At 39.3% G+C, this 23,500-nt stretch overlaps 1 long non-coding RNA gene across 2 annotated transcripts in view; it reads left to right on the forward strand.

The window, feature by feature from the left end:
- LOC132007811 (uncharacterized) overlaps positions 1-23,500 on the forward strand; it is a 96,938-nt gene that overhangs the window by 46,052 nt on the left and 27,386 nt on the right. For both annotated transcript variants that reach the window (XR_009401436.1, XR_009401435.1), the window contains exon 2: positions 9,300-9,409. This is a non-coding gene — a long non-coding RNA (uncharacterized LOC132007811). The remainder of the gene's footprint in view (positions 1-9,299; positions 9,410-23,500) is intronic.

Here is a 23,500-nt window from a genome sequence, read left to right on the forward strand (position 1 = left end):
GACCCTGGGATCATGACCTGAGCCGAAGGCAGAAGCTTAACCCACTGAGCCACCCAGGCACCCCTAAATCTGTGTTTTTTTTTTTAAGTTTTGAGAAGTACTTCCTAGCCCCTAGGTTATAAAAATATTCTTTTACATTTTTATACTAACTTTATAGCTTTATCTTTTACATCTAAACTTCTACTCTAAAATCTAAGTCTAAAATTTGAGAACAGGATTGATGAGAGTGTGAGGAAAGCATACTCACATATACTGTTTGTGGAAGTATAGAATTCTGGAGGTTACTTATGCCTTATCAAAAGTTTCAAAAATGCATTTTTGACATAGTAATTAAGGAGATAATTATAATTGTACAAAAATATTTGCCTCAAAGGAAACATTTTGCAGTTATTTTATGGTCATGAATACTGAAAAAACCCAAATATGAGAATTATGTTACCAATAAACAATTGACTATTGAGCTATTAACATGGTAGAGTTTGCCAGAATAGCCAAAACAATAGAGAGTTGCCGTTCAATGGGTATGATGTTTTAGTTATGCCTGAAGAATAGGTCTTAGAGTTCACTGTATATTGTTATGCCTGTAATTAAATAAATAAGAAGAGCAAAGTTGTAAGGTTTATGCTTCCTGTTTTAAAAACTTACTACAAAGCTATAGTAATCAAGAAAACATAGCATTGGCACAAGGAAAAACAGATTGTATTATCTTCCTATTACTGCTATAACAAATTGCCACAAACTTAGTGTCTGTAAAAAGCTGATTAACTTATTCTTCTGGAGGTCAGAAGTTCAAAATCAGTCTCACTGGGTAAAAGTCAAAGTATTATCAGGGCTGGTTATTTCTGGAAACTCAGAGAAGACAATTTAATTTCTTGACATTTTCAGCTTCTAGAGCCTGCCTGCTTTTCTGGCTCATAGCCCCTTCCTTGTGTTAACTTCAGCCTCTTGTTTCCATCATCATGTGCCCTACTGACTATGATCCTATTGTCTTTCTCTTATAAGGATCCTTGTAATTATATTAGGCCCAATAGATGATCCTGAAAAACCTTCCCATCTCAAGATCTTAATTACCTCTGCAAAGTCCCTTTTTCTATGTAAGGCAACATATTCATAGTTTCTGGGGATTAGAATATGGACATATTTTGGGGCACACTCAGTCTATCATACAGAATAGTGGATTAGAACTGAGAGTCCATAAATCCTCAAATTTATGGTTATTGATTTTTGACAGGGTTATCAAGACAATTCAGTGGGGCAAAGAATAGTCTTTACAACAAATGGTGCTGGGACAGTTCGATATCCACATGCAAAAGAATGAAGTTGAATTCCTACTTCACATTATATATAAAAATTAACTAAAAAGTGGATGGATTACATAACTAAATGTAAGAATGAAAACTATAAAACTCTTAGAAGAAAACTTAGGCATAAATCTTCACGACCTTGGATTAAGCAGTTTCTTAGATATGACACCTAAAGTGCACACACATACACAAATTAACAAAGTGAATCTCATCAAAATTTAAAACTTTATGCATGAGAAGGCACTATTAGAGATGAAAGTACAACCTGTAGAATAGGAGAAAAATTTGCCAATTAAGTATTTGATAATTTTTTTAAAAATTTTTATTTATTTATTTAACAGGCAGAGATCACAAGTAGGCAGAGAGGCAGGCAGAGAGAGAGGAAGGGAAGCAGGCTCCCAGCCAAGCAGAGAGCCCAATGCAGGGCTTGATCCCAGGACCCTGGGATCATGACCTGACCCGAAGGCAGAGGCTTTAACCCACTGAGCCACCTAGGCGCCCCTGTATTTGATAATTTTTTAAAGATTTATTTATTTGCTTGAGTGTAAGAGAGGGTGCTCATGTGGGGTCCTGGGATCGAGCCCCGAATTGGGCTCTCTGCTCAGTGGGGAGCCTGCTTCCCTTCCTCTCTCTCTCTCTGCCTGCCTCTCTGCCTACTTGTGATCTCTGTCTGTCAAATAAATAAATATAATCTAAAAAAAAAAAATCAAATAAATAGTAGTTTAAAAAAAAAATCTCTCTTTGTCACTGCTTTTTGCCATTTTAATTATTATGTGCCTTGGTGTAAACCTTCTTTGGTTGATTTTGTTGGGGGCTCTCTGTGCCTCCTGGATCTGGATTTCTGTTTCCTTCCCCAGACTTGAGAAGTTTTTCAGCTACTATTTCTTCAAGTAAAATTTTTGCCCCCTTTTCTCCTCCTGGGATCCCTATAATGCAAGTATTATTATGCTTGATGTTGTCACTGAGTTCTCCAAGTTCATTTTCATTTTTATTTTTTTCTCTCACCTGTTTAGCTTGGTTGCTTTCCATTACTCTGTCCTCCAGTTTGCTGATCCCTTTTTCTGCTTCCTCTAATCTACTATTTATTCCATCTAGTGTTTTTTAAAAATATTTATTTATACAGAGACAGAGTGAGCAGGGGGATAGGTAGAGGGAGAGGGAGAGAGAGAGAGACTCAAGCAGACTCCCCACTGAGTGTGGTGTCAGACACAGGGCTCAGTTTCATGACCCCAAGATCATGACCTGAGCTGAAATCAAGTCAGATGATTAACCAACTGAGCCACCCAGGTGTCCCCATCTAGTGTATTTTTAATTTCAGTTATTGAAATCTTCATCCTCTGATTGGTTCTTTTCTTTTTTTTTTTCCTGTTTTATGTCTCCTTGTTGAGGGTCTCACTGAGTCCTTCACTCTTTTCTTAACACCAGTGAATATCTTTATGACCATTACTTTAAATTCTCTCTCAAACATATTACTTATCTCTGTTTCATTTAGCTTCTTGCTGTGATTTTGTCCTGTTCTTTCATTTGGGACATATTCTTCGGTCTCCTCATTTTTGTCTGTTTCTGCATGTCTGTTTCTTTGTGTTAGGAAAATTAGCTATATCTCCCACTCTTGAAAGTAGTGGCCTTGTGAAGAGGAGGTCCTGTAGTGCCCTTCAGTGCAATGTCCTCTGTCACCAGAACCTGGCACTTTGGGGGTGTTTCTTATGTGTGTTGCATATGCCCTATTGTTGTGGTTGAGCCATGTTTTCCTTCAGTCCCGTTGTCCACAATGGCTCTCTGCCTGTTGTGGGCTGGGTCTGGTCCCTCTGTTGTTAGTGGGCCAGTCTGGGCTGCCTTGGGCTTGAGTTGAGTCTGACTAGGAATTTCCCAGAGATGCAGTAGCACTGAATGGCAGGGTGTTTTCTCTGTGTTATCCCCTCCGGATCTTTCATTGGTGAGTGGGGCTTGCAGTCTGACCTCATCTCTGCACCCAGCCCACTGCTGGGGCTGCAGCTGGATGGTGTGTGTGGTTATTTTGCCCTTTCCCTGGAGCAGGAGTTACTTTGGAGTGGCGCTGGTCCCTTCTGGGGCTGCTTGCATACTGGTAGGCTTTTGGCACCATTTTGGATGGCCTCTGGCTAAGAGCATATTGGAGAGGGCAGGTCCACAGGAGAGCATGGGGACAGGGTGGGGACAAGCTAGATGGAGCGTGTTGGTGCTGCACTGGTTCCTGCAGGTGTCCCTGTGTCCAGGCTGGGGGGATGGGGAGGGAAATGGCACCTGCCAGCTCCTTTGTTCTTGGATAAATCTCCTAAAGATCCTTGCCCCTCCAGCTCATACTCTGAGATTAGTAAATACATCTTCTTCTGATATACCCCATGTGTTTTTCAAACTGCTGCTTCTATACTGTATCTTAGTGGGGCTGTTTGTTGTGCTGTTTTTTTAAGGGTAGGGACTCTGTATTCTCTTACCCTCCTGGTTCTCCCAGAGCAGAGCCAACTGATTTTCAAAGTTCGAGGTGTTAAGTCCTGCTGATTGTAAGAACTTGTGAAATCATGCCCCTCTGGTTTTCAAAGCCAGATGTTATAGGGATTCATCTTCCTGGTGTGGGTTCCCCACACCTGGGGTGCCTGGTGTGAGGGTCTGTTTCTTTCCCCTTTCTGCACCCGCCATGTCTCTCCCTCCCGTGGACAGTCCCGTGGGTTCATTTAGCTTCCAACCATACTTCTGCCCTTTCTACCCTTTTCAATGTGGCTGCTTCTCCACATTTACTTGTGAAGAGCCTGTTCTGTTGTTGGTCTTTAGGTTGTTTTCTGGGTTATATACACCGATGTGGGTTTATCTAGGTGTACTCTTGGGACAAGGTGAACTTAGGATCCTCTTATTCAACCATCTTCACTGGAAGTGGATTACTCCAAAGTTTTCAAAGTGTGTTTTCCTTGAGCTGGGTTATGTTTTTATTTTCCCCTTTTACTTATTTATAGTTTAATTTTTGGTAATGAGCATGCATTTTTCTTAAGAATAGAACTTCCGAAGCTTGAGTACTCAGACATAATGGTGCTTAGGAAGTAGAAGAGTCCGTAAAGCCAGCTTTTCCCCTATTGCCTCCACTCGGGAGCAGGTGTGAGGGAAGACAAACTTTGCAGCATTGATATGATAAAATGAGCCAGCTTCATTCCTAGAGTGCATTGGAAGAATCGGGGGATAATGGGCACAGTGTAGTGTTCTTGTTTGTTTGAGGTAAACTCTCAGAATAGCAGGCATATCCACAATCAAATGTAAGCCACCCAAACACCTAAAACTGAATGGAAATGAATTTTAAAATGCCTATTACTTTTCTGATTAAATTCCCCACATCTTTGTTAATTTGTATTAGTACAGTGATGTATTGTTTGGCATTTGTTTCTAAGTTGTTTCATTTTTTATTGTTAGTGTCCCTGAGCATCTTGTGAGTTCTTCAAGGGCATGGTATCTTGGCTTTTATTCCTGTTCTTGCTCTCCTAGAACCCAGTAATTGTGCTTTGTATCCAGCAAGCACACAGCCAATTGAAAATGAAATGGTTATATTGGCAGAAATCACGAGACACTTTAATCAACTAGCCCGGTTATGTATTTGTAGCCAGAAAGATCTTCTGTATTTTATTCTAAAACTAAAGTTTTTATTTTTGGCAGGTGGTCCTCACCATCTAACGGCCTCATAATTAACAAATGAACTGCTGTTTTGACATACATTTTAGAATAAGTCTATTTTCTTACGTTAGGTACTGATTTTTGTATGACAGATTACCACAAACTTAATGGCTTAAAACAACACAAATTTATGATTTCAAAGTTTTTTGGGTCAGAAGTCTAGGTGTACCTTAGCTTGGTCTTATGAGGTGATAGTCAAGATCCCAACCAGGCTATGCAGTCACATGGAGACTTAACCAGGGGAGAGTCTGCTTCCATGTTCACTCAGGTGATTGTCAGATTTCATTCCTTTCCGGTTTTGAAAACAGATGGCCCCCTGGCTTTATGTTGACTGGCAGGTGCTCTCACGTCCTAGAGGTGACCCACCATTCCTAGAGGCTACCCACAGTCCCTTGCTGTGTGGGTTTTCCCAATATGGCCGCCTACTTCATCAAGTCAGCAGGGAGTCTCTAAAGCCAGGCCACTAACACAATGAAGCCTGTACAATGTAACCTAATCACAGGAGTGACATCCCATCATTTTGGCCATTTGTATCTTTTAGAAACAAGTCATAGGTCCCACCCACACTCTGAGAGAAGGTATTATACAAGAAGGTGGATACTAGGAGAAGGGCATCATGGGGATCACACTTTGTGATTTAAACTATATACCAGGAATTTATGCTCTCCTGTGCTAGACAATTAATGATAAATATACATATATATGTATATATATATATATATTTTTTTTTTCTAAATAACTGACACGAGTATTTGATTTACTATAGCTAGACTCACTGCTAAGGCATATGACTCTGTGCTTAACTGGTAGTCTGAAAGAGCTCCATTTCAGTGACTTGTCAGGGAACATTTCCTAGGACTTGCTGATGCCAAAAACCAAATCTCAGTTGTAGGAACCATATTTATGGAGAACTGCCTACAAATTATGTCATCTACCCATCCTATAGAAAGTCTACAGCCTTTCTCTAAGTGAGACCTTTGTAGATCCGCTTACCTGAGTCTAGTCACTCTGCCTCCCTGTAGTCGTGTTTTGGCAGGATCACGCTTTGGCTTGAAGTCATCAGCCTATAGCGAGGCTTCCTGTAGGAAACAGCCCTATGAAATGTGTTGCTACAGATGGTGCAATGCAATGTCTGGTCTCAGTACCAAGAACACTTGTACTTCTCTTGTTTGACTTATTTTCTGAAGGTGCTATAAGTCATGTAACTGCTTTTCTTCCAGTTTTGTGGCTTTGCTGTTAACAAGTCTTCCAGACATTCAGTAGGCATTTTGTGTATGAACCTTTACTCCTGGCCTTGTTTTTTAGCTTTCTATCTTTTAAAAAAAACTGACCCTGATTTCCTGACCTTTTGTCTTATTATTTTATCATGATATAAAGTATATCATACTGTTCCTATGGTAAGCTAACTTAAATTCTTAACAAGGAGTTTAAACAATTTGTCTGAATGCTGCAGGAGTCCCCAAATGAACATTGTAGCTGTTCCCATAGAAGTCAAACATTTTTATTAAATGGAAAGGTAGATATTGTACTGAACGATTTGAACCCACAGAAGCTACTGGTATGTTCAGTAGTGAGTCAGAAAGATCATTCGTTCATGGCAGTTACTTGCCTTGGCTAAAGGGAATACCAACCCACATGGCTAGGTGCTGAAAAGTTAGGAGATGTCAAGTCAGGATGGTAGTGGGGACTGATCTTAAAAGAATCGAGAACTGGCAGAGTGCAGGGAGGAGGGGTGAGAACAGAGGGATGGACGGACCCTAAGAGGAGGGTTTATTCCTTGAGAATCTTATTTGCCCTCAAGTTCCTGCTTTTTGCAGGGATCATTCTTGGTTTGCTGGTCCCCCTTTCTTAATCATCCCTGTCAGTCCAGGGCTGTAGACAAGATCTGGTAGAACGGGGTTTGAGAAGCTGTGCACAGGGGCAGTGTACAGGCATAATTTTCTATGGAGCCAGACTGATGGGAGAAATGTACCACCCTGCAAGTTATCAGCCTATGCCAGAAAGGGAGAGGATAGAAACATTTGGCCAGGAGGGAAGCCGAAGCTTAAAGTTTGGATGGATGAGATTATCTGTCTAGCTGAGGGGGTGATTTAAAGTTGGAAAGGTCAGGGACCAGTGGATGAAAGGAAGTAGCGTGAAGAAAATGTATGGAGTGAGTGAGAATGGGCGCACGAGGAAACGAATCTGTGCACACTGGGAATGTGGCAGATGGTGGCAGGGGCAACTTGTTAAACCACCATAAAGGGCCGGACCCTATTTCTTCCTGGGAAAAGGCCAGTTAAGAATTTCTGGGAATTGACAGTTGTGACATGTTACCATTAAGATGGAGTTCGCCATTAAGTTAATGTCTGACTCTACTTGCCTGACATCTACATTGTCTCTTTCTGGCCAAAATGGAGCCTCTAAAAATCATCTATTCAAATGGCGCACTATGCTTTCTTCTAGCAACCATGACCCCAGAGAAGAACTGTTGAAGCAGTTGTTGTTGTCAAGTGAATAAAATTGAGAAATAATACCATGTTCCAATAAAAATAGCACTTTTTCCCAGCTAAAAAAGCTAAGCTAAAACTCAGATTTCTTTCCCTTCCCCCTGACTTCTTCCAAGATGGCTTGATTTTTCATTCTTTTTTTTCCCCCATCTACTATATTGCTTTCAACAAATCTTGATTTAGTTTTTAAATCTAAGAAGTGAGAAGGTAGTATAAGCACTCTTTTGCCCATTCCTTATTAAATTATAAGTCAAGAAGGAAGCCTAACATTGAATACCCATTTGATACCAGGATCTTTATATACATTAACCCTAACATGTAACAACAGCCCTGTGATGTAGGAATGATCTATTTGTTACAGATGGGTGAAATTGACAATATGTAGTTAGACAGGGTCTAAGTTCATCCCCAGTCACACATATGTTAATTGGGGGAGCCACAAATCAAATCCTGAACTTTCTCATTTCAGAACCCTTGTGGTTAGATACTCCATTTGACACCTACCTCTTCGAGTTGTCAGGATTAAGTAAGACAATATTAAGGTACTTAGCAGAGTAACATACATAAATTATACAAATAGCTCAATAAAGGGCAACTGCTATAAATACCACCACCACTATTCTGCTTTCCAAGCAGTTGAGACTGGCTGGAATACAGGCTGTGAATAATTCACTACAGAGTCTGAATCATTAAGATATATTTAATGTATCAACAATGAGCACTGAACGTGAGCCATATACCGGAGTCTTTTCTCACATTCTTAATTCTCTTTTCATCCTGACAACATTGTAAATTTGGTAGTTTTGCTCTCTCTACAGAAGGGAGACTGAGCCTGAGAGAGAGGAGGTAACTTGCTTAAAGTTATACCTAAGAAATGGCAGAATCCGAACTTGGCTCCAGGTTTGTCCAATTCCCAAATCTATGCTTTTGGTGCCTCTCTGTGATTGTTAAGACCAAATTACTGAGGTTATTTCTGTACCCACATGCTGTCCTGTAGAAATAATACCCTCCACTTACTAGGCCATGATTTATGTGGATTTATTCAAAGATCCCACTAAAGAAAATTTGGTGGTGATCACAGATTTCCAAGGACTATAATAACTTCTATAGAAACTGATTGGTTCAGTTTTTTCTATAATGTGACATAATCAGTTGGAAGAAATCTGGGAGTGTTAAATGCTCTGATTAAAGTCCTGTCAGTCATCAGTTCTGATCTCTGTGGTTGCAAAATGGGATCAGAGGCTGGTTCAGAATTTAATGTAGACCCAATTCTCAGAGTATGCTTAGGGTTCAAAGGGATACATCAAAGGGTGTTCTTGAGAAATTTGCACATCACACTTTTGTGGTCAAGATAACTCAGAGTCTTGAATAGTGAGGCCTGTGAGAGGGAAGCAGTTCTAATCAGTTCATAAAGAAGAGCTTTTGGGTAGAAACAGTTTACTTTTCTTCACCAAAGCCTATGGAATGAGAATCATGATTAAATATACAAATAATACTAAAATTAACAAAGTACTGTGTATTTTGGAGGTTGAAAAAGCAATTACTGAAAATGGTATTGGAACAACTGAGTTTTTAGGAAGAGATACTGTTAGACTTCTTCCAGATCTGCTTAGCCATCCACAAGATAAATAACCCTCATGCTGCGGTATATCTAGGAAACAATTATTGCTGTCAAATGACCTCTTGGTTAGCAAGACAAGGCAGCATAGTCTGGAGATAAAAGCCCAGAGAGCCTGCTTTTGCAGAGCTGGGCAAGAGTATCTCATGCCAAGAATGATGATCTCCAGGGGCTTTGCTGTTATAATTTCATGTCATCCTTTTCAATTCTCTCTAGGTCTTGCCAAGCTCAGGGAGAGAAAGCCCCCAGCATTATGTCTCAGTCGGTGTCCCCTAAAACACTCTTCTGCATTTCTCCAAGAGAAACAGCCATAGGAAACAATGGAGGTATGTCCTAGAAATCATTGCACTGATTTTTAGAGATGATTTTATGTTACAAGGCATAACAATAGGTCATAGAATTGTTCCATTTCCACATATCAAGTTCCGCAGGGAAGCCATATTATTTTCTTCTAGTCAATAAACTACTGAGTATTCTCTCTGCCCAGAGGCAGCTCTGGGTTTCATCCTCTGCCTTCTCCAGACTCTAACCTATGGACCCAGCCCCAGCAAGTCCTGAAACAGAAAGGATGTTAAGAAGTTCCTTCCCGGGGCACCTGGGTGGCTCAGTGGATTAAGGCCTCTGCCTTCGGCTCAGGTCATGATCCCAGGGTCCTGGGATCGAGCCCCGCATTGGGCTCTCTGCTCCACGGGGAGCCTGCTTCCTCCCCTCTCTCTCTGCCTGCCTCTCTGTCTACTTGTGATCTTTGTCTGTCAAATAAAGAAATAAAATCTTAAAAAAAAAAAAAAGAAGTCCCGTCCCTATGATCAGGTGAGGCCGCAACTACTTCTGCTACCAGGCTTATTTTCACTATGCCTGAGGTGAAACCTTCCTCCCCCAACCAGGCCATATGACTGGTCTGTTGTCTAATTTTTCTCTACCTTTTTGCCCACCAATTCTCCACTCTCTTGTAAACCTTCCACCAGGCTATATTCTCCTTCACTCATTCTTTCCCTGGAGCCTGGAACTGGCCCTTATAGTCTCAGCTGCTCTTGCTTCTCAGCCTTTTAGGTAAGATCAAGTGTAATCTCAGCTGCTCAGTTTCCAGTTCGGCAGTGCTGATGGGCACTGCCATTTGCCTTGGCCTATGGAAGCCAGCTGCTTTTGAGAGTCCTAGTTCTCCATGAGCCTTGGGCTACATATAGAGGACTATTGGCCACTTTATTCAGAGACCAGACCTTTGCCTGTTCACAGATTTCTTCTCCACTCTGCAAGCTCACTGTAGAGGTCCTGTACGACTCCTGTCTGAACTTGTACTGCTTTTAGATCATTGTGCATGGATGGACACTTGAGCATCTGTGTGATATGATGGAGGCATTTTAGTATCATGGAAATAACAGGAAAAGGGTGATTTTTCTAATTATAGTTAGCAACTGTCTTTTTCTTCAAAGACCTTTGTGTGAGCTGGACCAGCTTCTCTTATATACCGTTTACTGACAGGTCTCATAGGTTCGGATGTGTTCATGACCTCAGGCGGACAGTTGGGACAACAGACATGGGTTCAAGTTGCAACTCTGTTATTGTGTAGGACCTTGGGAAAGATTCATCACTTTACCGGATCCTAGTTTCCTCATCTATAAAAAATGATGGTGATTATATGTGTGTGTGTGTGTGTATATATATATATACATATACATATATATATATGTATATATATATGTATATGTATATATATATAAAATCACCATCATTTTGTGTATATATGTATATACACACATACACACACACACACACACCCCTCATGATAGTGGCAAGAAGATTAATGAAAGATTGGATGTGAAAATGTTTTGTGAATTGCTCTTTATCCTGTAGAAGAGAACCTTGTGAGTGAATGGAACTTTATAAACTGTTTCTCATGTGTGAAAAAATACATCTAGTGACCAAAAAGTCTGCCCACCAACTGACTGGCACTTATAAGATAAAAGAGTGGAGTTTCCTGCCTTAGAAAGAGGTATAGGCTTGTGACTTGGTGGCTAGAAAATCAAGGATGATGAATTTGATGGCAGCCAAAGTTTGAGGCAGCAGCATGTATAGTGAAAAGGGCATGGGCTTTAGAGTTAGACAACCTGAGTTCAAATCTCAGCCTAGCTATTTAATGGCCAGGTGAACTTGGGCAAATTAAGCAATCTCTTTGAATCTTAGTTTCATCAAAATAATGCTACCCCCACACTATTGGCTTTTAAAAAATCCAATCTGATCATCTTTGTCTATTAACTGGAGCAGTTAATGTATTTACGAATATACTTGGGATTAAATTTTTCATTTTAATATGTAGTGTTCTTGGGACCTTTTCTCCTTTGTCTTTCAGTTAATTATTTTTAATATTTTTGTTACTTTCCCTTTACCAGTTAGAAAGTTATATACTCTTTCTATTCATTTAGCTGTTTGTCTATATATTATGACATACATAAATAACGTTTCAAAGTTTAAAGTGAATCAAAGCTTTTATCCTACTCCTAAGTACTATAAGAATTTTTGGAACATATTCCCTACCTTAAGCTGAAATATTTTATTGCCTGGTATTTAAAGTCTATCATATACTTCTCTTTTTAATTCCAATAGACATTATTATTATTGTTTTATTGTCAATATTCTGTATATTTGCCCAGATTTTTACCCCTTTCTTTATTCTTCATTCCTTTTTACACCTCAGATATTCCATCTGGTATATTTTCTTTTGGCCTTTAAGTACTTTATACTTTTTAAGTAAAAGTATAGACTAATCATCATGTTATTATTATTACATTGCCTGTAATTATCTCTATTTTGCATGAATTCTTGAAAAGCGTTTTTGTAGGGTATAGAATTCTAGGCTAACAGTTACTTTTGTTTGGCACTTTGAAATGGTCTACTGCCTTCTGTTGTTAGTAGTGAGAGCTCAGCTATTTATTGGTCATTCCTCTAAAGGGAATAATCCTTTGTGTGTGTGTGTGTGTGTGTGTGTGTGTGTGTGTGTGTGTGGCTACTTTTTTTATAAGTAGGCTCTATGCCCAACATATGGCTTGAATTCACAACCCCAAGATCAAGAGTTGCATGCTCGGGGCGCCTGGGTGGCTCAGTTGTTAAGCGGCTGCCTTCGGCTCAGGTCATGATCCCAGGACACTGGGATCGAGCCCCACAGGAGCTCCCTGCTTGGAGGGAAGCCTGCTTCTCCCTCTTCCTCTGCTGTTCTCCTGCATGTTTTCCCTCTCTCGCTGTCTCTCTCTGTCAAATAAATAAATAAAATCTTAAAGAAAATGTGTTTAAGAGTTGCATGCTCTACCAAGCCAGCCAGGCATCCCTCTGGGCTACTTTTTAAAAAAATTTTTTAAATTATTTTTTACAATGTTATGTTAGTCACCATACAGTACATCATTAGTTTTTTTGTTTGTTTGTTTGTTACGTCATTAGTTTTTGATGTACTGGACTACTTTTAAGATTGGTTGATTCTCTCTTGCATACACACACAACCTCCTCTCTCCCCCGACTCAACTCTCCCTCTGCTCAGTTTCATTATAATGTATCTAGGCAGGGACCTCTTTTCCTTTATCCTGCTTGGAATTCCCTGGACCTTTCGAATCATAGAATTTGTATCATTATTCTGGCTGTGGGGACTATATAATTTATTCTCCCAGCTAGGACTCTCTTTAAAGAGGAAGGAGGGGATATTAAGTAGTAAGCTGGGGATAACAAGACTGAGTTAGGAGTGTTCCAAGGAATCAGTATACATGTGGTCACCATACCTCTGTTGCTCCAGCCATCTTGTGCTTACAGTTTACAGGGTATATCTTATTTTAGTCATTTACTTTTGACCTTTCAGTGTTTTCATAGTTTGTTTCTTGTTGGCAGCATATGGCCCAATTTTGCTTTTTTATCTACTCTGATCATCTTTTTCATTTAATTGAAGTACATATACCATTAGTTTAATCAAATTATTCATATGGTTGGATTTAGGTTTACCATTTTATTGTTTCCTGTTTGTCTCTTCTGGGTTTTTGCTGTTGTTGTTGATCCTGTCCTGTTTTCTCCCTTATTTTGATTATTTGAGTATATTTTGGTATTCCATTTAATCTGTTGACTTTTTAGCTGTAATGGTTTGTGTTAGGTTTTTGTGGTTGCACCAGCAATTAAAATATACTTTCCTAAACGTTACTAGTATATTTAGAATTAAGATTGTACCACCTAATGTAAAATGTAGAAAGTTTTTAATGATATAATTTCCCTTTAATCCCCACTCTCTCATCCTTTATAATTGCCTTGTATTAGATCTACCTACATTGAAAATCAGATAAGAAAATGTTACTCTTTTTCTTTGAACAATTTTATGTATCATAAAGAATTTAAGAAGTAAACCATTTCTAATGCTTTTCAATTTTTCTTGGAGATTCAAACTTCTCTCTTGTACTATTCCCCTTCAATCTAAAAAACAAAAAACAAAAACCAAAAAAAACCAATAAAAAACAAAAAACTCCACCACAGTTGGGCACCTGGGTGGCTCACTTATTTGAGTGTCTGACTTGGGCTCAGGTCGTGATCTTGGAGTCCTGGGATGGAGCCATGCATCAAGCCCCACATTGAACCCCACGGCAGGCTCTATGCTCAGCAGGGGGTCTGTTTGTCCCTATCCTTCTGCCCTTCCCCCTGCTCGTGATCACTCACATTCTGTTTCTCTCAAATAAATAAATAATATCTTTTTAAAAATATAAAAAACACCACGATGTGTTTTCTTCATTTTCTTGTTGCTGAAAATGTATTTTACCTTTATTCCTGAGGGATATTTTCATTGGACGTAGAATTCTGGGTGGCTGTTTTTCTTTCATCACTTTCAATATGTTACAGCACTATCTTATAGTCTTCATATTTTCTGGTGAAAAAAAAAATCTATGGTCATCCCGTATCACTGTCATCAGGTAAATGCAGATTCAAATCATTGTGTGGGACCTGTAACTTCAGATATGGTGGTATAACCTCAATAGACCAGTCTCCTGCTGGTAACTTGACTTGACAAAATACAAAAATAACCACCTGAGGAGTTGATGAAAAAATGTAGACCAACAAAACTGTGGAGGAGAGCCGAAACTTGGAGAAGCAATGGGCATGGATGTGAGTTTTGTGCTTTTTGTTTTCGTGGCCTTGCGCCAAGGGCAGACATCAGTTGTTATTGAAACAGGGCAGCAAAGGCAGCTTCAGCTCAGTAAAGGTGCTGATTTTCTGGTTAGGAGAACCAGGGAAATAAACCCAGGCACGCTTGACTACAGAGTGAGGGATAATTCCCAGAGAGGAGAGAGCTGGAGTGAGGGCTCACCTAATCATGTGTATGAATATCGTGGAAGTCTTAGGCTGACCTGTGAGCCACATATGTACAGAATAGACTCAAAGGAGCAAGGTAAAAGCTTAAAGACTCGATCTGATATTTAAACCACAATTTCCCATGGATCATGGTTATATTTTGTTTGTATTGTGTAATTTTTATTCAGTTGAGGGTTTTTTTTAAAGTTCCTTTTCTGTTATTAATTTCTGTTTTCACTCTCTTCTGATTAGAAAACATATTCTGAATGGTTTCAGTATTTTAAAATGTGTTGAGGTTTTCTTCAAGGCTCAGCATACCATTTATATCGATGTGGATGGAACTAGAGGGTATTATGCTAAGTGAAATAAGTTGGTCAGAGAAAGACATCATATGGTTTCACTCATATGTGGTATATAAGAAATAGGGCAGAAGGTCATAGAGCAAGGGAGGGAAAACTGAATGGGAAGTCATCAGGGACGGAGACAGACCATGAGAGACTCTGAACTATAGGAAACAAACTGAGGGTTGCTGGAGGGAAGGCAGGTAAGGGGGTGGGGTAATTGGGTGATGAGCATTAAGGAGGGCACGTGATGTGTTGAGCACTGGGTGTTATCCTCAACTGATAAATTACTGAACACTACATCTGAAACTAATGATGTACTGTAAAGCTAGCTAATTGAATTTTTTTCTTTTTTTTTTAAAGATTCTATTCATTTATTTGACAGAGAGAGATCACAAGTAGGCAGAGAGCCCGATGCGGGGCTTGATCCCAGGACACTGAGACCACGACCCGAGCCGAAAGCAGAGGCCCCAACCCACCGAGCCACCCAGGCGCCCACTAGCTAATTGAATTTTTTAAAAGGCTCAACATATAGATTTTAGTAACTGTTCCATGTGCCCTTGAGGAAATGTAAATTCTGGCTTTTTTGAATGAATATTGTATCAAGTTTGTAAATTGTGCTTTTCAGAACTTTTGTATGTATACTGATGTTTTTGTCTGCCTATTCTATCAGCTATTAAAATAGATGGGTTAGTATTCTTTTATGATTGTGGAGTAGTCTATTTCTCTTGTTTCCTCAGTTTTTTCACTTTGTATAATACTTAGAAGCTGCATTATTATGTGTATACAATTTTAGGATAGTGATATTTTCTTATTGATGATTTCAACATCTTTATCATCATAATGATATTGAAGAGCTATTGACAGTACAAAATGTTGCGCTTTATCTCTAATAATGCTTATTGCCTTATATTTACTTTGCCTGATATTAGTGTAGTTATGTCAACCTTCTTTTAGCTAATTTTTGAATGACATATTTTTTTATCCTTTTACTTTAGACCTTTCTGTGTCCTTATATTTGTTAGAAAGTAGTTTTTGTAAGAATTTTACAGTTTATAAACTTAATCTTTTAATTGATACAGTTAGCCCCTTTACATTTATTGTAATTACTGATAAGATTGAGTTTATATATATCATACTATCATTCATTTCCTTCTTGACCCATCCATTTTATATTCTTTATATCATCTTTACTTTCTTTTGGGTTAATATAAAAATATATTGTGGTGGGGCACCTGGGTGGCTCAGTCATTAAGTATCTGCTTTTGGCCCAGGTCATAGTCCCAGGGTTCTGGGATTGAGTCCCGCATCAGGCTCCCTGCCCAGCAGGAAGCCTGCTTCTCCCTCTCCCATTCCCCCTACTTGTGTTCCTTCTCTCATTGTGTATTTCTCTGTTAAGTAAATAAGATAATAATAAATACATAATAAATATATAATAAATAAAATATTATAATAAATAATAATATAATAAATAAATAATTTCTCTGTTAAATAACTAATAATTTCTGTTAAAAAATCTTTTAAAAATATTGCTTTTTTTCCTTATAATTTGTTATATCTTTTTGTTTTTTTGCTATTCTCTTAGTGGTTAAAGATTTAACATGTGTTTATGAATTATTTCGTTGGAATACAAATTGTTATTTTGTGTAATCCTTATAACCTTAGAGCCTTAGAACCTATAAATTCTATTTACTTCTGTTATTGTTGTCATTCTGTTGTTAATATTCTTTTTTTTGCCCTCCTTTTTTAAAATTTCTTTTCAGCATTAATATCTTAATGATATTCAATGTGAATTCTACAAGGCACTATTATTATTACTTTGTGAAGTCAATACTTATTTATATTTACCCACATATTAGTTCATTCTTGTGTTCTTTATTCCTTCTTACATTTCCACATTTCCTTCTGGGATCCTTTTCTTCTGTCTCAAGGACTCCCCTTATTTATTCAGTGTAGGGCTTCAAATGGTTGTATATACTTTAAATGTGTTTTTAGGATTATCTAGTCCAATTGTACCTAAAGCTCTTTTAAAATATGATTTAAAGCACTAAAACCAGGCATTTAAAATATAAATTTTTTAATATATCCATGTTTAATTAGTTATTACAGCAAACATCTTTATTCACTGTGATTTATTGTATTCTACCTGGAAGCGGAAGTTGTGAGATTATTTTACAACATCTGTTTCCTTTTTTTTTAAGTACATTCCACACTCAATGTGGGGCTTGAGCTTGTGACCCTGAGATCAAGAGTCACGTGCTCCACTGACTGAGCCAGCCAGTCACTTAAGAACACTTTCTTTAAAAGTAAGCTCTATGCCCTACATGGGGTGTATACTCAAGCCTCAAGATCAAGAGTCATATGCTTTACCCTCTGAGCCAGCCAGGCACCCCTAAATGTCTGTTTCTTGAACTTGATTATATCTTGCATGGAAGTAGGGATGTTGTCTGGTGTGCTTATTTTGGGTCGTCTAACATTTATAAATTATTTGTGAATAAATTAATGAATAGGCGAGGTAATGTCTGTAAACTGCTGGCCAGATAGTTGGTACTTGATAAAATAAATGGTTCTTCTCTACCCTAACTCCTTATTTCCTGTCCACTCTATGTCATACTGAGGTGGGGGCTAAAATTTGTACCTTTTATCAGTTATTTTTTCCTGTCTTTGAATAGAGGGCAAAGAGAGTGGAGTAGGAATATTTATTAGTAGATATTAATAATCGAATATTCTATTTGATTAGAGCAAATAAAAACATCAGGCTACAGGGCTGGGATGTTGAGGTGCAACTAACCGACCTTTCGTGCAGGTTTGCTGGAGCTCAGGAGCCAAGAATGTGAGGATTAGACCTTTTTCACTTATGGTTTTGAGATTCGGGTTGCAGCGGTGGATCATTTGTGAAGTAACCACTCTCCTATTGCCACTGCAGAAATCTGTTAAGTTGTACTTAATCTATTTATGAATTCAAACTGGAGGATGCAATGATAATCACTTAGCATCCTCTCTGTGTAAGAATCTGCAAATGAGCAAAGGAGCCTGGGGAAGTGAAGTGCATAATGTGAATGCTTGGATAAAAGGAGCAGAGAGGACCCCATTTTATCTACGTTAGATAATAAGGTTTTTGACGTTTAAGAAAATAGTGCTGTATAAGTAGCTGGCTTACAGTATGTATCTCGGGTCCTTGTAAAAGTAGCTGCTGCCTCCCTGCCTTCTAGAATCAAGAGCTATATTGGCAGGATATAGCCAATTGTAAGTCAGCTATCCGCTCTAGTTACCGATTGTTAAGACACAAATTGAGGGTAAAGGATTTATACTTGGTCATTTTTCAGAAAGGGTGTTCTAAGAGACATTCATTGTCTTGTCTGAATTTCTTAAATTATTATCCTCAAAGTTGTGACAGTTTTAGAAGCATCATATTGTTTCCAAAGATAATACATCATAGCAGATGAAAGATAAAAGGAATTTTTGAGTGATTCAACACAATGATGTTCTTTTGCTTTTTAAAGCACTTTATTTTTGGGGGGAGCCAAAAGTTTCTACATTTTAACAATTCCATTTGCTCTCCCATCTTGAGAATCAAGTTAAAATAAGTTCCTCCTAGTTCTCCCAGTAGTTTGGTTTATATATGGACAGTGTAGTTAAATTTACAGAGTTCACTCCATTCATTTTCTTTTGGGTTTCATAGTAATCCTTTGAGATAGGCAAGGAGAAGAGTAACTGTCTTACAGGTACAAAAACCAGGACTGAGTTCTAGCTCCTGTTCTTGCATTTATTCTACTCTGCCATCTGAGAAGCTGGGTTTATGTGGACTAGGTTAGTTATTTTTTGTTCAGCCATTTTAAACTCTCATATTCCAATTTTCAAAATATTCGATAGGAAGTGAATAAATACACTTTTTAATTCTTGCTGGATCAAAAGACCTTTTTTTCTTAAATATTTAATTAGACTTGTGTATAGTAACTGACCTTGAACTCTGCTTTCATCTGAGAGGTCCTTTCACAGTAAAATAGGTCTGAGAAGAAAAATATCAAAAGGTAAAAAAGAAAAAAAAATGCAGCTTGAGATGAAGTGCTTGATTTAAAGAAAAATTCTTGCAACAATAGCTTTCCCACTCAAATGACAGGAATAAGTGGTAAGAAAGGCAGGGCTTTACAGTAGAAAGGGCAGACATGATTATTAATTCATTAGTAGACCACATTTTCCTCCTGTAGCATTGATAATTTTTCTTTTATTGAATATCATCTGTTTTCCTGTTGATGATGAACCATTAGGTAAAAAATAATCAGAGTTGGTAGCTGATTATATCCATTTGATGCGGCAAAATGAACAATTTTCAAACAGAGGTTAGATGAATCTGCCTTCTTTTTTTTAAGAGAGTGAGGGAAGGACATAGGGAGAGGGAGAAAGAATCCCTAACAGGCTCCATGTCCAGCACAGAGCCCGATGAGGGGCTCAACCTCATGACCCTGAGATCATGAACAGAGTGGAAATCAATAGTCAGACACTTAACCAATGGAGCCACCCAGGTGGCCCTGAATGTGCCTTTTTGTTTGGTTAATTGAATTGTCAGTAGTACTTCATCATAAGCTTTGCAAGTTCGTTTTATAAAGCATTAGGTCTACAAAAAAATTTGTCTTTGCCCTAGTGGTGACCCAGGGGCTGGAAACACCTCTGCTTAGCCACCTCATGCCCCTTTTTGTCTCTGTTGCTTCATTGCTGACTGGTATAGGCTGTGTGTGTGTGTGTGTGTGGTCCCCAAATAAATGGCTGAGTGAACCTTTTATTCAGTGTATAGCTACTTTGATAGCCTTATTTTTATTCTGAATTTACTGTTGCCTTGGGATTTAAATTCATTTATTCATATAGTGTTTATTGAGCACTCATGTGTTAGGTACTGTTCTAGGCCCTAGAGACAAAGCAAAAAATAAGATAGGAATAACTCTTTGACCTCACAGAATATATATTCAAGTGTCAGGGGAGACAGAATCCAACAATAAATAAAATATACAGTATGTTGGTGAAAAGTGCCATGGAGTTTAAAAAAAAAAAAAGGAACTGAGAGGGAGAGGGAGTGTACCTGTGACATATGGGACAAGGTGCCATTTGGAATTGGGTAGCAAGAGGAGGCCTCACTGAAAAGGTGCCCTTTGAATAAAGATTCATAGGAATTGAGGGAATGATGCATGCAGACCCCTGGGAGAAAGAATATTCTAGAAAGCAGCAGAATAGCAAGTGCAAAGACCCTGAGTTGGGCCTATGTAAAGCCGCTTTCTAGAATATCCTTTCTCCCAGGGGTCTGCATGCATCATTCCCTCAATTCTACGAAATGCCAGGTGTCGGGAGCTGAATGAGGGGCGTGGAGCATGGTGGCAGACAAAAGTCATAGATCACGTGGAAGCCCAGATCATGGAGGATTTGTAGCCCAGTGAATGGATTTGAACCCAGAGTCTGGAAGAAGTTGGGGGCCAGTGTCAGAGTTTGCACAGAGAAGGGGTACGATCTGGCTTACTCTGCCTGCAGTGTTGAAAACAGACTTAAAGAAGCATGGGCTGGAACAGTTCCATAAGGAGGCTGTTGCAGGAGTGGAGGCCAGAGATGTTGGTGGCCCGACTAGGGTGGTAACCGTGGGGGCGGGGAGTGAGAAATGACGGGCTTCTAGATGTATTCTGAAGGTATTGCCCGTAGGATTTTCTTGCACGTGGGGTATGGGTGGGAGAAAATGAGAGAGGTCAGGATGACTCTAAGGGGTTTTTCCTGAACAAGAAGGAGGGGGTTGTTGTTGTCTTAGGGAAAATTGGGGAGGAGCAGGTTTTAGGGGAAAGCGTGGGTTTTGGTTTTAGACATGCTAAATTTGAGATGCCTGTTCAATATTCAGGTGGGACTCTTGAAGAGGCAGCTGGATATACATCTGGGCTTCAGAAGAAATATATATGTACGTTTGGGAGTTGTCTGCATATAGATGGAATTTAAAGACTTGGGACACATGAGATCAAGAGAGTAAGTACAGAGAAGGGGAAATGTCTAAAGACGGCCCTGGGGCCTCTAACATTCAAAGGTCAGGGAGATGGGGAAGAGCTCACAAAGGTGACTAAAATAGAGATGCAGAGAGGTGATCTTAGAGACCCCAAGTGGGTGTCTGACAGAAAATGCAGAAGAAAATTTGTTTTCAAGAGTACTTCACTCTGTTCAGTCTTTGGTGTAGGTACTTGAGAGTAGACTATGTGTAAAGGGACTCTCATTTATTTTTAAAATTTGGGGAGAGAGAATCCCCCGATAATTGGTTCTAAGATGGCAAAGAGAGCGGGTAGCGACAAATGTGTCAAAACAGCTATTGTAATGGAACCACTTTTTGTTCTAGTAAATGCGATGTGTTTTAATGACGACATTGTCACATTCCATCATCATGACAGGTCAATTTAGTACTTAGCCAATTTCTTTCTTTCTTTTCTTTTCTTTTCTTTTCTTTTATTTCTTTCTTTTTTTCAATTTGGGGATAGGCTGAGGGAAGATAGAAATGTAAAGTTCAGCTTGAAGCAAGACAGATTAACCATTTGGACATTTGACATCGTTTATTTTGACATTCAATAGCAGGTTACACAGAAGAGGGTCCATCTACCACCACTAAATGTCATGTCACCAGTGATAGCTTGAAAGCTGATTCCACATCCCTGTTTGTTTGAAGAGCTATCCTTGATATACACATGTCTTCTGAAGCAGAAGGTCAGGGCATGTGTATTGTGAATTGAACACTCAGCCCCACTTTGGGTTCTTTGCTCTTTGAATTTTCCCTTCCGTCAACTTGCCTGCCAGTATCTGTCATTTCTAAGAATCAATTTAGAAAATCAGTGAGCAGGTGCAAAATCTGAGAATCCCTTTGAGTCCCAGGCGAGCTTGCCTAAAGCACTGTGGCACTACAGCAGCCTTGCTGGTACCTAGGAATAGTACTAATTAATTTTCAGTGCCTTTCCCCATCTGAGAGTTTTGGTCAGAAAGACTCATTTCCAAAAGATGGCCTGGAGCAGATTTAAGCACAGAGCCCTTTAATTGGCGTGAACAAGCAACAGTTGGACTTTCTGAATTGAGTTCTTCTGTGGTTAACCGGAGCGCATCGAGACAGCACTAATTGCCTCTTAGCTCCCAAAAGGAGAAGAGGAGAGGGAAAAAACAAAGCAAGGCAGTGACTGGTCTGACTAAAGTCGTCCATGGCCATTGTTTCTTGGGTCTGTTTCTTCATGTGAATCCAACTTTGAAAGGGAAATACTTGAATTACAAACAGGTAGTATAGCAGTTGGACTACGTAATTTTTATAATTTGATGTAAAACTTCAAAAATCTGTTTTTGTGAATCCAATTTGATTTGAACCTGTCAGGTTTTCTGAAACCTTCCTTTTCTTTTTGGGTTAGGCTTAGGGAATTTAGGCTCTTTTTGATTTATTTTTCTTTTTAAAGATTTTATTTATTTATTTGACAGAGAGAGATCACAAGTAGGCAGAGAGGCAAGGCAGGGAGAGAGGAGGAAGCAGGCTCCCTGCTGAGCAGAGAGCCCGATATGGGACTCGATCACAGGACCCTGAGATCATGACCTGAGCCGAAGGCAGTGGCTTAACCCACTGAGCCACCCAGGCGCCCCCTCTTTTTGATTTCAATACTGATGTAGTCTCTTGGTTATTACACACACAAACAAAAGGTCCTGGTTGAGGAGAGCTTTTCATTTCAAAAGAGAATCAGCAAATTTGGGAGAGAAGAACGAGTAGAGAGTATGTGCTCAGTTATAAGATGTCACATTTTATATGGAATGACTCATGTTCCGAGGCAGGTAAGCCATATATCAACTTTTTCCATAAGTAGATAACTACATGTATGAATCCAAGAGAAATTGTGACGGGAGAGAGAAGCACTGAGAGGGTTTCTGTGTTGTATTCTCGAGGCCACTGTTGTTCACGGTTACAAGGCAAGGCAAGCGTGGCACCTGGGGGGTTTTGGGTCACATTCTGTGCCCTTGCACAGCCTTGCTAGAAAGATCCTAGGGAAAGTGTTTCAAGTTTCAAGTTTCTCCAACATGCTGGTCAGTCACCATCGTGTCCAAAACATCCATCTTCAAAAACATCCATTGTGCCAATCTGTAGGATTTGTACCTTATCTAGAAGCCTCAGATTTTGACAACTAGGTTAAAATGCTGCAGTTCGAGGCAACAAGACATCCTTTTCATTGTCATTTTCCCTATTCTGATACTTTCCTCCTGCTCAGCCTCGCAGGAAATGAGGAGGAGGGGCTTGGCAGTTCTCTCTGGAGCATGCGCAGCTGCATGTGGCCGGCTGGTCTTTGTCACATGTCTCGGCCTGGGTGTTGGCTTTGTTGACTCCCTCACTCTTGCTCTCTCTCCCTGTCCACTCACACAGGCCTTTGCCTCGCTGTTGAATCTTAGCCATGCCGAGCAGTGTGTGAAATGCAGATTTAAGTAGAGGCAAGACCTGATTATTTTGTCTCCTTCTTTTTAGGTTCATCTGTTCATTTTTTCACTCAATCACTCAAACATTTTTTTTTTCTAGAAATAACTATGGGAAACATCCTGTGATACTTTGTATCAAGGAGTAAGTAATACCTGGGAATTACCAAGTGGCAGGTACAACCATTAAAAAGTTATAGTTATATGAGATTAAGAGTCACTTATGGTTTGCCTCCCTCCCAATCCCATCTTGTTTCATTTATTCTTCTTCTACCCACTTAAGCCTCCATGTTGCATCACCACTTCCTCATATCAGGGAGATCATAT

The sequence above is a fragment of the Mustela nigripes genome, chromosome X (assembly GCF_022355385.1).
Source record: "Mustela nigripes isolate SB6536 chromosome X, MUSNIG.SB6536, whole genome shotgun sequence".
In the NCBI taxonomy this organism is placed as follows: Eukaryota; Metazoa; Chordata; class Mammalia; order Carnivora; family Mustelidae; genus Mustela; species Mustela nigripes.